General features: G+C 38.3%; 1 long non-coding RNA gene across 2 annotated transcripts in view; it reads left to right on the forward strand.

The window, feature by feature from the left end:
- Positions 1-10,811, forward strand: part of LOC108541668 (uncharacterized) — a 44,458-nt gene that overhangs the window by 2,947 nt on the left and 30,700 nt on the right. The window contains exon 3 of one of the 2 annotated variants that reach the window (XR_001889023.1): positions 1,299-1,387. This is a non-coding gene — a long non-coding RNA (uncharacterized LOC108541668). Of the gene's footprint in view, positions 1-1,298; positions 1,895-10,811 lie in introns of those variants that run through there. The other variant, XR_001889022.1, reaches the window with a different exon arrangement.

The following is a 10,811-nucleotide window of genomic DNA, read 5'->3' on the forward strand; positions in this document are numbered from 1 at the left end:
GATAAAGGAAAGACAATCTTATCCAACACTAAAGGTTTTTTTTGATTTAGTATTTGAAAAATACTTTATGAGAATGAAAATCTATTTCTTTAAAGAAATAAATTTATTAAACATTGAATTTATATCTATTAATTAAACAGTGAATGCCTACAACACATGAAAAAAGCACTGAGGACCTGACAGAGATGAGGGAGAATACCAAGATAAATATAGTAATTCCTCTTCTTAAAGATATTGTACTCTGGTGGGGAAGGCATAATCAGAGAGAACACAGCCTCCTACAGGGGAGTTGAGGTTGGTGCAGGACTGAGGGAGAATCGCATTGAACAGAGGTCTGAGGAAGTTTACCTTCAGGGTTCTCAATTAAACTGTTTCTTTAATTACATACATTTTATATTTTAACTTTTTTTCTTTTTCTTTTTTTTTGAGATGGAGTCTTGCTCTGTCACCCAGGCTAGTGTGTAGTGGCACAATCATGGCTCACTGCAGCCTCAACTTACTGGGCTCCAGTGATCCTCCCACCTCAGCCTCCCGAGTAGCTGGGATCACAGGCGCTTGCCACCACACTTGGCTAATTTTTGTATTTTTGGTAGAGACAGGGTTTTGCCATGTTGGCCAGGGTGGTCTCGAACTCCTAAGCCCAAGCAATCCACCTGCCTCAGCCTCTCAAAGTGCTGGGATTATAGGCATGAGCCACCATGCCCGGCCATGGTGTTTAAATTTTGTCTCAGCATCATGGATCAAGTTTGTTCTAATGAAGTGTCAGATCAGAAGAAAAGAACCAAAGTCTATGAATCAAGGCCACCCATAATTTTGCATTCTCGGCTGGGCACGGTGGCTCATGCCTGTAATCCCAGCACTTTGGGGGGCCAAGGCGGGCAGATCACGAGGTCCGGAGACCGAGACTATCCTGTTATATATATCACCTATATAACACGGTTAATATATATTGTATATATAGCTAAATATACAAAAAATTAGCCGGGCGTGGTGGCGGTCGCCTGTAGTCTCAGCTACTTGGGAGATTGAGGCGGAAGAATGTCGTGAACCCGGGAGCTGGAGCTTGCAGTGAGCGGAGATTGCACCACCACAGTCCAGCCTGGGCAACAGGGTGAGACTCTGTCTCAAGAAAAAAAAAAAAAAAAAATTACATTCTCAGGAAGTTTGCCAGAATCTCAATGGTTCAGTTGTGTATGATTGAGCACGTTGTTGATGAGGAATGTTTAGTTATTTATTTTTGGTTAAACAGTTTGTCATGTTTTTCTGACAGTTGGTCATGTTTTTCTGACATGTTACAGAGATTTAAAATGAGTTTTCTTTGGGCCTGGGACAAATTCTGAGAGTGACCCTGGAGAATGAGCTCAGTGGTGAGAATTCTGAAGATGGGGTGAGTTGGATATTGCCCATGTGTTCAGATTAAGGTAGCTTGATCTAGAAATTCAAACTGCAATTGTGCAAGACTGGATGAATAAGAACACAGACTGCAAGAACACAGAGTAACCAGTTGTGACTATTTCAAACTGAGACTATGACTGGGGATCAATTCACACAGAATTGATCACTGCCCACTGTGCTGACTGCCCACTTTGCCTGAACTATACTATGCCCCTTCCTTATCAAACAAGTGCTGTGAAGGTGACCTTCCAGACCTTTCTTCTAGGAAAAACACCCAATTCCTGCAGCGGGATGCCTGACATCTTCAGTTAATCTGTCTTCTGGGAAGTTGTCCAAAAATTTCTTTGAAAATTTCCCATGCATCCCATTTAAAGAAAGAATATGTGCTGTCATCTGGGTCACGTATGGGAATCCACCATAGAGCAGCCAGGCAGTTATTGACTCTTGTCCTTTTCCTATCTGTAAAAAGGAAATGACTTCCAAGAAAATATTTGTAAGAAAGCCAAACTGAAAGTCCACAATTAAAGCAGAACTGGTGCTCCTCTGCTCCTGTGAAGTGGTCTAAAAAAAGCCCTCATGAGTTTTGCTAGTGACTGAGATATTTGCTGGGATCCCTGGGAGGATTCAATCTGCGTTCCCTGAACTCTGTTGAAATCTGGGCAAGAGGTTTCCTGGTGCTGTGAAAGCTGGCTTCTGAGGTTCCTCATACTGAATGCATCCATTTCTTGGGTTTGGAGTAACTCGTGTCTGACACTAGCTAAACCTTGATTTTCCCTTTTTTTCTCAGCAGCTGTAGGGTTTTTCTTTTATGTTCTCAGCCCAATATAAAGCTATCTGTTAATTATAATACATATAGAATACTGGATTTCATTCTCAAACTGATTCTCTAAGAGTAGGAGCTGATATATGTCTGTGGCTTATTAAGAATTTGCAAAAACTCAAAATAAGTTATAAAAGAACAAGATTCAGAATTTTATAGAGCTGGAAAGGAAAAGATGTATGCCAGAAAGAGCACTGGACATGGGGTCTTCTCCTGGATTTGACTGGTGGCTCTTTTGGCCATGAGACCTGGGGCAAGCCATTAACAGTCTAGATAGGAGTTTCTTTTTTCAATATGTTTTTTATATCTATCCTGGACTATATAAGAAGATGTTTCAGAATTCTCAGAATTCATTTTGTTTCATTTATTCATTTACTATCCAACAAATATTTATTCTATGTCTATGGTGTGAAAAGCATTGTAGGAGTTTTGGGAGATACATGAGTCTGTGATTTATGTGGCCTCTGCTCTCCTGTAGCCTACAGTCCTACAGATTCCCTCCCTCCCTCCCTCCCTCCCTCCCTTCCTTCCTTCCTTCCTTCCTTCCTTCCTTCCTTCCTTCCTTTTTTGAGATGGAGTCTCACTCTGTCACCCAGGCTGGAGTGCAGTGGCACGATCTTGGCTCACTGCAACCTCTGAAGCCCGGGTACAGGCAATTCTCCTGCCTCAGCCTCTTGGGTAGCTGGGATTACAGGCACCTGCCACTGTGCCCAGCTAATTTTTGTGTTTTTAGTAAAGACAGGGTTTCACCATCTTGACCAGGCTGGTTTTGAACTCCTGACCTTGTGATCCACCTGCCTTGGCCTCCCAAAGTGCTGGGATTACAGGTGTGAGCCACCGTGCCCTGCCCCTGCAGATTTCTAAGATGGGTATGAGGGTTGGATGTGATGAATTGATAGACTGTAACTAACTAGACTCAGTCTGTTTCAAAACACCAGCCTCATTGGCCTTGTCCCTGAATCTTACATACCTAAATGCAAACACACCTTGCAATTACCTGCTTGTTCTTCTACTAACTTATCTCTGCATCCTTCTTTTTATCCAATTCTTTGTCTCCATCAAATTTCTGTTTCTGGAGCATATAAAGGCAATAGGACATTTGCTTATAAGAAGCTTGAAGTTTTTAAAGTGTAAAATATGCTGGTAAATATGTAACCAGATATGTGAGCAAATATGTGGGTCCAGTAGAATCCCCTAACACAAGCTATATACAAGATATGTAGACTTACACCTATAACTCAAATGTGCTTTGTGATAGCTGAATGTAGCCTGGCTACCATATGATAAAGGGTATTAAAATAATGGTTTTTTTTTGTTTGTTTGTTTTTTTACCTCATTACAAAATTGAGGGACAATGGTAATTAATTAGTTATTATCTTGATAAAGGAGAGAGTGGGTTAAAGTGGGAAAAACATTTTTAGAAATCATGCTGAGTGAATTAAAGAACTTAGGGCTTCAGAGGAAGCCTGTTGTTTTAGCAAGCAGAACAGATTTTGGTGGCTGACAAAGACCTCAGTGTAGGTGGGAAAGTTATGGTTGCTTGATTACAAGGAAAGACGTGGGTACTCATACTAAAAGATGAAAATAATATATACGTGGTAGAAATTTTGCAATTTCATATTTATCTTTGAGTGGACTCAATTTCCAAAATTTCTGGAATTCCTTAGTTTATCAATTCAATAAGCAGATATAATATTTTGCTATTCAGGGTCCCCAAGGACAAAAAGGATATGTGCATTCTGACAAAATACAATAACAAAGCAAACAATTTTTACTTATAAACTAGTTTGTAGCTCATACAAATCACTCAAATAATGTGTTATAGCCATTTCTAAACAACATTCTCTTACCCCTATGGCCTGTATACTTAAGAGTGAGTAATAATCTTAGCAGTCCCTCGCCCGCCTTGCTGAGTCACTCTGTTAAACCTCCTGCAGCTCAGGCACCATTCAGAGGTCCACGAGGTGGAAAGATGACACTTGCTTAACTGCAGATCTCTTACCTCCTCTGGAGGAATGCTGAGACACTGTGTGTGTGAGGAGGGAAAAGGTCAAATTCATCACATGGACTGGTGTATTTCCAATAAATGGGTCTGTGTTTTTTACTAAGTGCGCATAGAAGAAATATTTATTCATTGATGAGTGAATGTATGAAATGAAATGAGGTCTGAGACTTCTGAAACAGATTTTCTCTATCTTGGATATTCCAGGGTCATCCCAGGATTTAACTCCAACTCCACCCACTTTAGGTTTTACAGCTTAACCTGTTCTTACTTGATTGAAAACACATATAGAAGACCAGGGTTTGGAGGTAGGAGGGAGTACATGGGGGTGATTAGGAATGACAAAGGAATAATATACAAGTGGCAATATTTGCCAAAATTAGCTTATTACAAATATATTTGTCATGACTTTGGATGTCTTCATTTCCTCCTCCTGGTAGTGTCCAGATCCACGTTGGCAATCACACTACTGTTTTCAACTTGTGTGTTTTGTGACTTTTAAGTAAAATCATGAGATATTAGATTTGGGGATGCTGGAAACAACCATGATGATTAGTATCAAATAGGCCAGTGTATGAACATGTGTCAGAAATTCATGCCTATATTTAGAAATATATAGCTACCTAAACATAGCTTGGATTCTGAAGCAAAACTACTGAGTTCAAATCTTGGCTTTGTCCTTATGAACTGTTTGGTCTTCGTCAAGTTACTCAATTTCTCTGTGCATTAGTTTGCTGCTTGAGGAATAGATTGTGGTGAGGATTGAATATATAATGTGATAAGGCAGTTCTGGGAACATAATAAGTCCCATATTAGTATTAGCTGTGATAACAATCTCAAGTAAGTCACTTACCTGCTTTGTATTTATAATTTTCATCTTTAAAATGAGAGGCTTTGATTAGTTTGTCTCTAAGGCCCTTGTTTTAGTCCATTTGTTTTTTGATAAAGGAACACTGGAGGCTGGGTAACATGAGTTTCTTTAACTCACAATTCTGCAGGCTGTACTGGAAGCATGGTGCCAGCATCTGCTCAGCTTCTGGTAAGGGCCTCAGGCTACTTTCACTCAAGGCAGAGGTGAAGGGGAGCCAGAATATAGAAATTAGATGGTGAGAGAGGAGGCAAGAGAGAGGGGAGGGAGGTGCTAGGTTGTTTATAACAATTGACTCTTGCAGGAACTCATAAGAGTGAGAACTCACTTACCTCCCCAGCCACAAGGAAGGCATTAATCTCTTTATGAGGGATTCATCTTCACGTACCAAACACCTCCCATTAGGCCCCACCTCCAACATTAGAGGTCAAATTTTAATATAAGTTTTGAGGGAACAAACATCCAAACAGTAGCAACCTCCTGAACCTACTGTTTTCAAACAAGGACAATTCATCCATACATTTTTCTACATATATGTATGTGGTTAGAGAAGTGAATGATTAATTACTAGATGCTTTCCTTGACTGATGGAAGAAAGGTGATTAGGAAATTGAGGCAAGCTTCTTAACTAGACTCTAAATTTCTTGATGTATCTTTTCCTCCCGTTGGTACTCCAAAGCCTAACATGGTACCTTGGGATAGTGGGCAGCCAATAAACTGTTCATTAACATGAAATTAATGCTTTTTTAGTTTATATGCCTAGGTGTGTGGGGATGGGAAAGTGTGGTAACTGCTTCCTAAACGTTTTGTAAGTTTAAAGCCACTAACACAGAATATTTTAAGCAACATTAGTCTTCTCTGCTGGAGATGTTCACACTGTAGGAATTCTTAGTTGATTGGTTTTGAAAGGCAGATTCTGATTTGTGTTCAGAAATCCTGGACTTTAGGAATAGAATATGGCACAGTAGACATATTTTGCCGTGTTGCAAGTTAAGATTTGTTTTAGCATTGAGGATGACATGATTTTCACTCATATGCCAAGTCTCATTTATTTGCCTTGTATTTCTGCCATTCCTTCTGGGCTCTTTCATCCATATATTTGTACAAATGTGGTGTTCTTTCTTGGTCTTTGTAAGTAGAAAGAGAGGGACAACATTAGTTAAAAGTTTAATGATAAGGGAGAAGATAGGCCACAGAATGGTAGAAATATTTGCAAATTGCATATCTGATAAGGGAATTGTATCCAGAATGTATGAAAATTGGTACAGTTTGGATGTTTGTCCCCTCCAAATGCCATTTTGAAATGTAATTCCCAACATTGGAAGTGGGGCCTAGTGGGAGGTGTTTGGGTTATGGGGGTGGATCCCTCATGAATGGCTTGGTGTTGTTCTTGTGATAGTGGGTGAGTTCTCATGAGATCTGATTGTTTAAAAGCAGGTGGCACCTCCCCTATTGCTTTCTTGTTCTTGCTCTTGCCACATGACATGCTTGCTCCCACTTTGCCTTCTACCATGAGTAAAAGTTTCCTGAGGCTCTCACCAGAAGCTGAGCAGATGCTGGTGCCATGCTTGTATAATCTGCAGAACTGTGAGCCAATTAAACCTCTTTTCTTTATAAATTACCCAGTCTTGAGTATTTCTTTATAGGAATGCAAGAATAGCCTAATACAAAAGCACAGTTCAAAAATAAAAAGTCAAATAACTCAACTAAAAAAATGGACAAATGGACAAAGGGAGAGGATTCTGGGAAGTTCCCAGCCCCCGAGAGGGGAAGCAGAGTAGGAAGCATCTTTTTCTCACCTACACAACAATTACGCTGTCTAATCTATTTTGAAACTCTGGAGTTTATTGAAGGCTTGTGGCTTTCAGGAGAAGGCTTGGACAATAAATTGCTGTTAATTTTAGTTATTTCAATTCTTAGCACAGTAGCAGTTATACCACCCCTATTCCTACCCCTCCTCCTCCATGGCAGATAGCTGTTAATTTGTTCCAGGAGCAGTTTACACACAGCTGGTGAGAGCCAAGGTAGGCAAAAAGAACCCTGCCCTCCAAATGTTGGGCATCTGTGCTCTGGTCCCTGACTGGTCCTTCTGAAGACAGAGGTGCAGACAAAGACTCAGGCAGCCATTGGTATTACATCTCCCACAATTGTTTCTAGCCCCTCTACTTCTAGCAGAAGTGAATTGCGGGTGATTTAAGGATCCAGTGCCCTTTTCCTGTTTCATTTTTTTCTTCCCTTTTGAGAGCCAGACATTAACAGCTGGAAGATTCAAAAGCAACTGTATATACAGGGAAAAGGAGAAATACAAAAGTTACCAAACATGCCCAGGGAAAGGGGCATGCTTAGTGAAGACCTAAAGGACCTTAATTTTATGCCTCAGGCTGATTCTTGGCACAGAAACAGCCTGTAAGAACACAAAAACAAAATCAATATCAAAATCTAACAAGTCTTAGGGAAGGAAAATAATTTAATTTCTGGAGTGACCACATTATTAAATTCAAATGTTCAGTTTTCAACACCACCACCAACAACAAAATTACAAGGCATACAAAGAAACAGGAAAATATGGCCCATTCAAAGGAAAAAAGTTAACAGAAACTTTTCCTGAAAGACTGAAAGCTAGCAAATTGTAGTTTTGGTTTGTAACTCCACATTCTGTTGTCTATGTGATTCAAGAGACTAATACAGTTTTAAAAAATCATTAGTTTATGTTTGGGCTATACAATGTATAAAGTGGTAATTTTGTGACATCACAACAAAAATGGGCAAGGATGGAACTGTTAAAGGAACAGAGTTTTTGTATGTTATTGAATTATGCTACCTTAAATTCAAATGATAGTGTTCTAATTTGATGAAGTTAAATATAATTCCCATGGTGATCACAAAAAAAGATAGCTATAAAATATATACAAAAGAAAACTATAAGGGAATTTAATGTTTCACTACAAACAAATCAGTGAAACACAAAAGAACACAGTAGTGCAGAAAATGAAGAAAAAGCAAGCTATCAGCCATATAGAAAACCAACAGCAAAATGATAGAATTAAGTTATTCCTAGTTAGTAATTACTTTAAAGGTAAATGGAATATACTTCCAGTCAAAACACTGAGATTGGCAGAATGGATTAACAAACAGAATCCAAATATATGCTGTGTATAAGAGATTCACTTTAGATCTAAAGACAAAAGTAGATTGAAAGTGAAAGATGGAAAAAGATGATCCATGCAAACTATAACAAAAAGACAGTAGGGTAGCTATTATAATATGAGACAAATAAACAAGTAAAAAAGATGACAGACAAAGAAAGATATTATATATTAATAAAATATTCAATATAGCTGGAAGATACAACCATTATAAACATTTACACACTTAATGGCAGACTATCAAAATTTACAAAGCAAAACCAATTGAACTGAAGGGAAAATGGACAATTCTCTAGTAATAATTGCATACTCCAGTATGCCACTCTCAAAAATGGATAGAACAACTAGATAAAGAAACTAGAGGACTTGAACAACACACAAAAAAATCTTTCTGAAACTTTTCCGAAAAATTGAATAGGAGAAATGAATAATTTGAAACTCATTCTATGAGGCCCAATTACCTTGATACCAAAGCCAAAGGTGCTACAAGGATAAAAAAAAAAAAACCTGCAGACCAATGTTAATTATTAAAATTCATGCAAATATCTTCAACAAAATAGTAGCAAACTGAATTCTGCAGCATGTTACAAAGATTATACATCATGACCAAGTAGAGTTTATTTCTGGTGCAGGGATATTTTAACATAAGAACACTGATCAATGTAATATACAACATCAACAAACTAAAGGAAAAAATTCATAAGATCATCTCAATTAATGGGGAAAAAGCATTTGACAAAGTTTAGCATGTTTTTATGATAAGAACTGTTAGCACACTTGGAATAGAAGGAAATTCCCATGTAATAAAAGCCATAAATAGAAACCCATGATGAACATGATATTCAACAGTGAAAGAATAAAAGCCTTTTCTCTCAAAGATCAGCACCAAAACAAGGACGCACATTTTACCAGTTGTATTTTACATTGTACTTGAAGTTCTAGCCGGGGAATTGGGCAAGAAAATGAAATTTTAAAATCAAATTGGAAAAGAATAAGGTAAAAATTTCTCTGCTCTTAAATTATAAGATCTTATATATGGAAAAAACTAATGATTTCACAAAAAACTGTTAGCATTAATAAATAATTTCTATTAAGTAGCAGAATACAAAATTACACAAAAATGAGGAGGTACATTTCTACATCCTAACAATGAGCAATCTGCAAAGGAAATTACAAAAGCAATTCAATTGAAAATAGCATCGAAAGAATAAAATGCTTATGAAAACTAAAAAGGATTGCCAAGAGAAGTTAAAGAAGCGATAAATAAATGGAAACACACCTGATGTTCATGGAATGGAAGACATGATATTGTTAAGATGTCAATACTACGCAAAGAAATCAACAGATTCAATTCAGTCTCTCTCTAAATCCCAAAGATGTTTTTTTACAGCAATAGAAAAAATCACCCTCAAATTTATATGAAATAGCAAGGGAACCCAAATATCATAAATAATCTTGCAAAGGAAGAACACAGCTGAAGAACTCGCACTTTCTGATTTTGTACCTTACTATAAATCTGTAATAATCAAAACTGTGTGGCACTGGCATAAAGACAGACAGACAGACTAATGGAATAGAAAAAGGGTTCAGAAATAAACTCTCACACATACAATCAAAGGATTTTCAACAAGGATGTTAAGGCCTTTCAATATGGAATGGACAGTCTTTTCAACAAATGGTGCTGGTAAAATTGGATAGCCACATACAATAGAATGAAATTGAACCCTTACCTAGCACCATATACAAAAATTAACCCAAAATGAATCAAAGAAGTAAATGTAAGACCTAAAATAATGCCACCATTAAGAAGACATACGGTAAAAATTTCAAGACGTTGTATTTGGCAATGGTTTCTTAGATGTGACATCAATGGCACAGGCAACAAAAGAATAAGTAGACAAATGGGACAATATGAAAAGTAAATAGTTTTGTGCACCAAAAAGACACTATCAATAGAGTTTTAAAAGCACCTCACAGAATGAGATAAACTATTTGCAAACCATATATCTGTTAAGGGATTAATACCCAGTATATAGAGAACTCCTGAATCTCAAAACAGAAAACAAACTGATTTTAAAATGGGCAAAGGGCCGGGCGCGGTGGCTCAAGCCTGTAATCCCAGCACTTTGGGAGGCCGAGGCGGTCGGATCACGAGGTCAGGAGATCGAGACCATCCTGGCTAACACGGTGAAAACCTGTCTCTACTAAAAAATACAAAAAACTAGCCGGGCGAGGTGGCGGGCGCCTGTAGTCCCAGCTACTCGGGAGGCTGAGGCAGGAGAATGGCGTAAACCTGGGAGGCGGAGCTTGCAGTGAGCTGAGATCTGGCCACTGCATTCCAGCTTGGGTGACAGAGCTAGACTCCGTCTCAAAAAAAAAAAAAAAAATCTAGAACACCAGCCTGGTGGCTTGAGCTTGTAGTCCAAGCTACTTAGGAGGTTGAGGCAGCAGGAATTTGAGACCAGCCTGGGCAACATAGTGAGATAGGGAGACCCCCAGATCACCATATCTGAGTTTTTCTGATATTTAGAAATGGTCATGTATTACTAATACACAAAAGAAGTTTCTGAAGTAAAGATT

Source organism: Rhinopithecus bieti, unplaced genomic scaffold (assembly GCF_001698545.2).
Source record: "Rhinopithecus bieti isolate Rb0 unplaced genomic scaffold, ASM169854v2 scaffold_19858, whole genome shotgun sequence".
NCBI classification, from domain to species: Eukaryota; Metazoa; Chordata; class Mammalia; order Primates; family Cercopithecidae; genus Rhinopithecus; species Rhinopithecus bieti.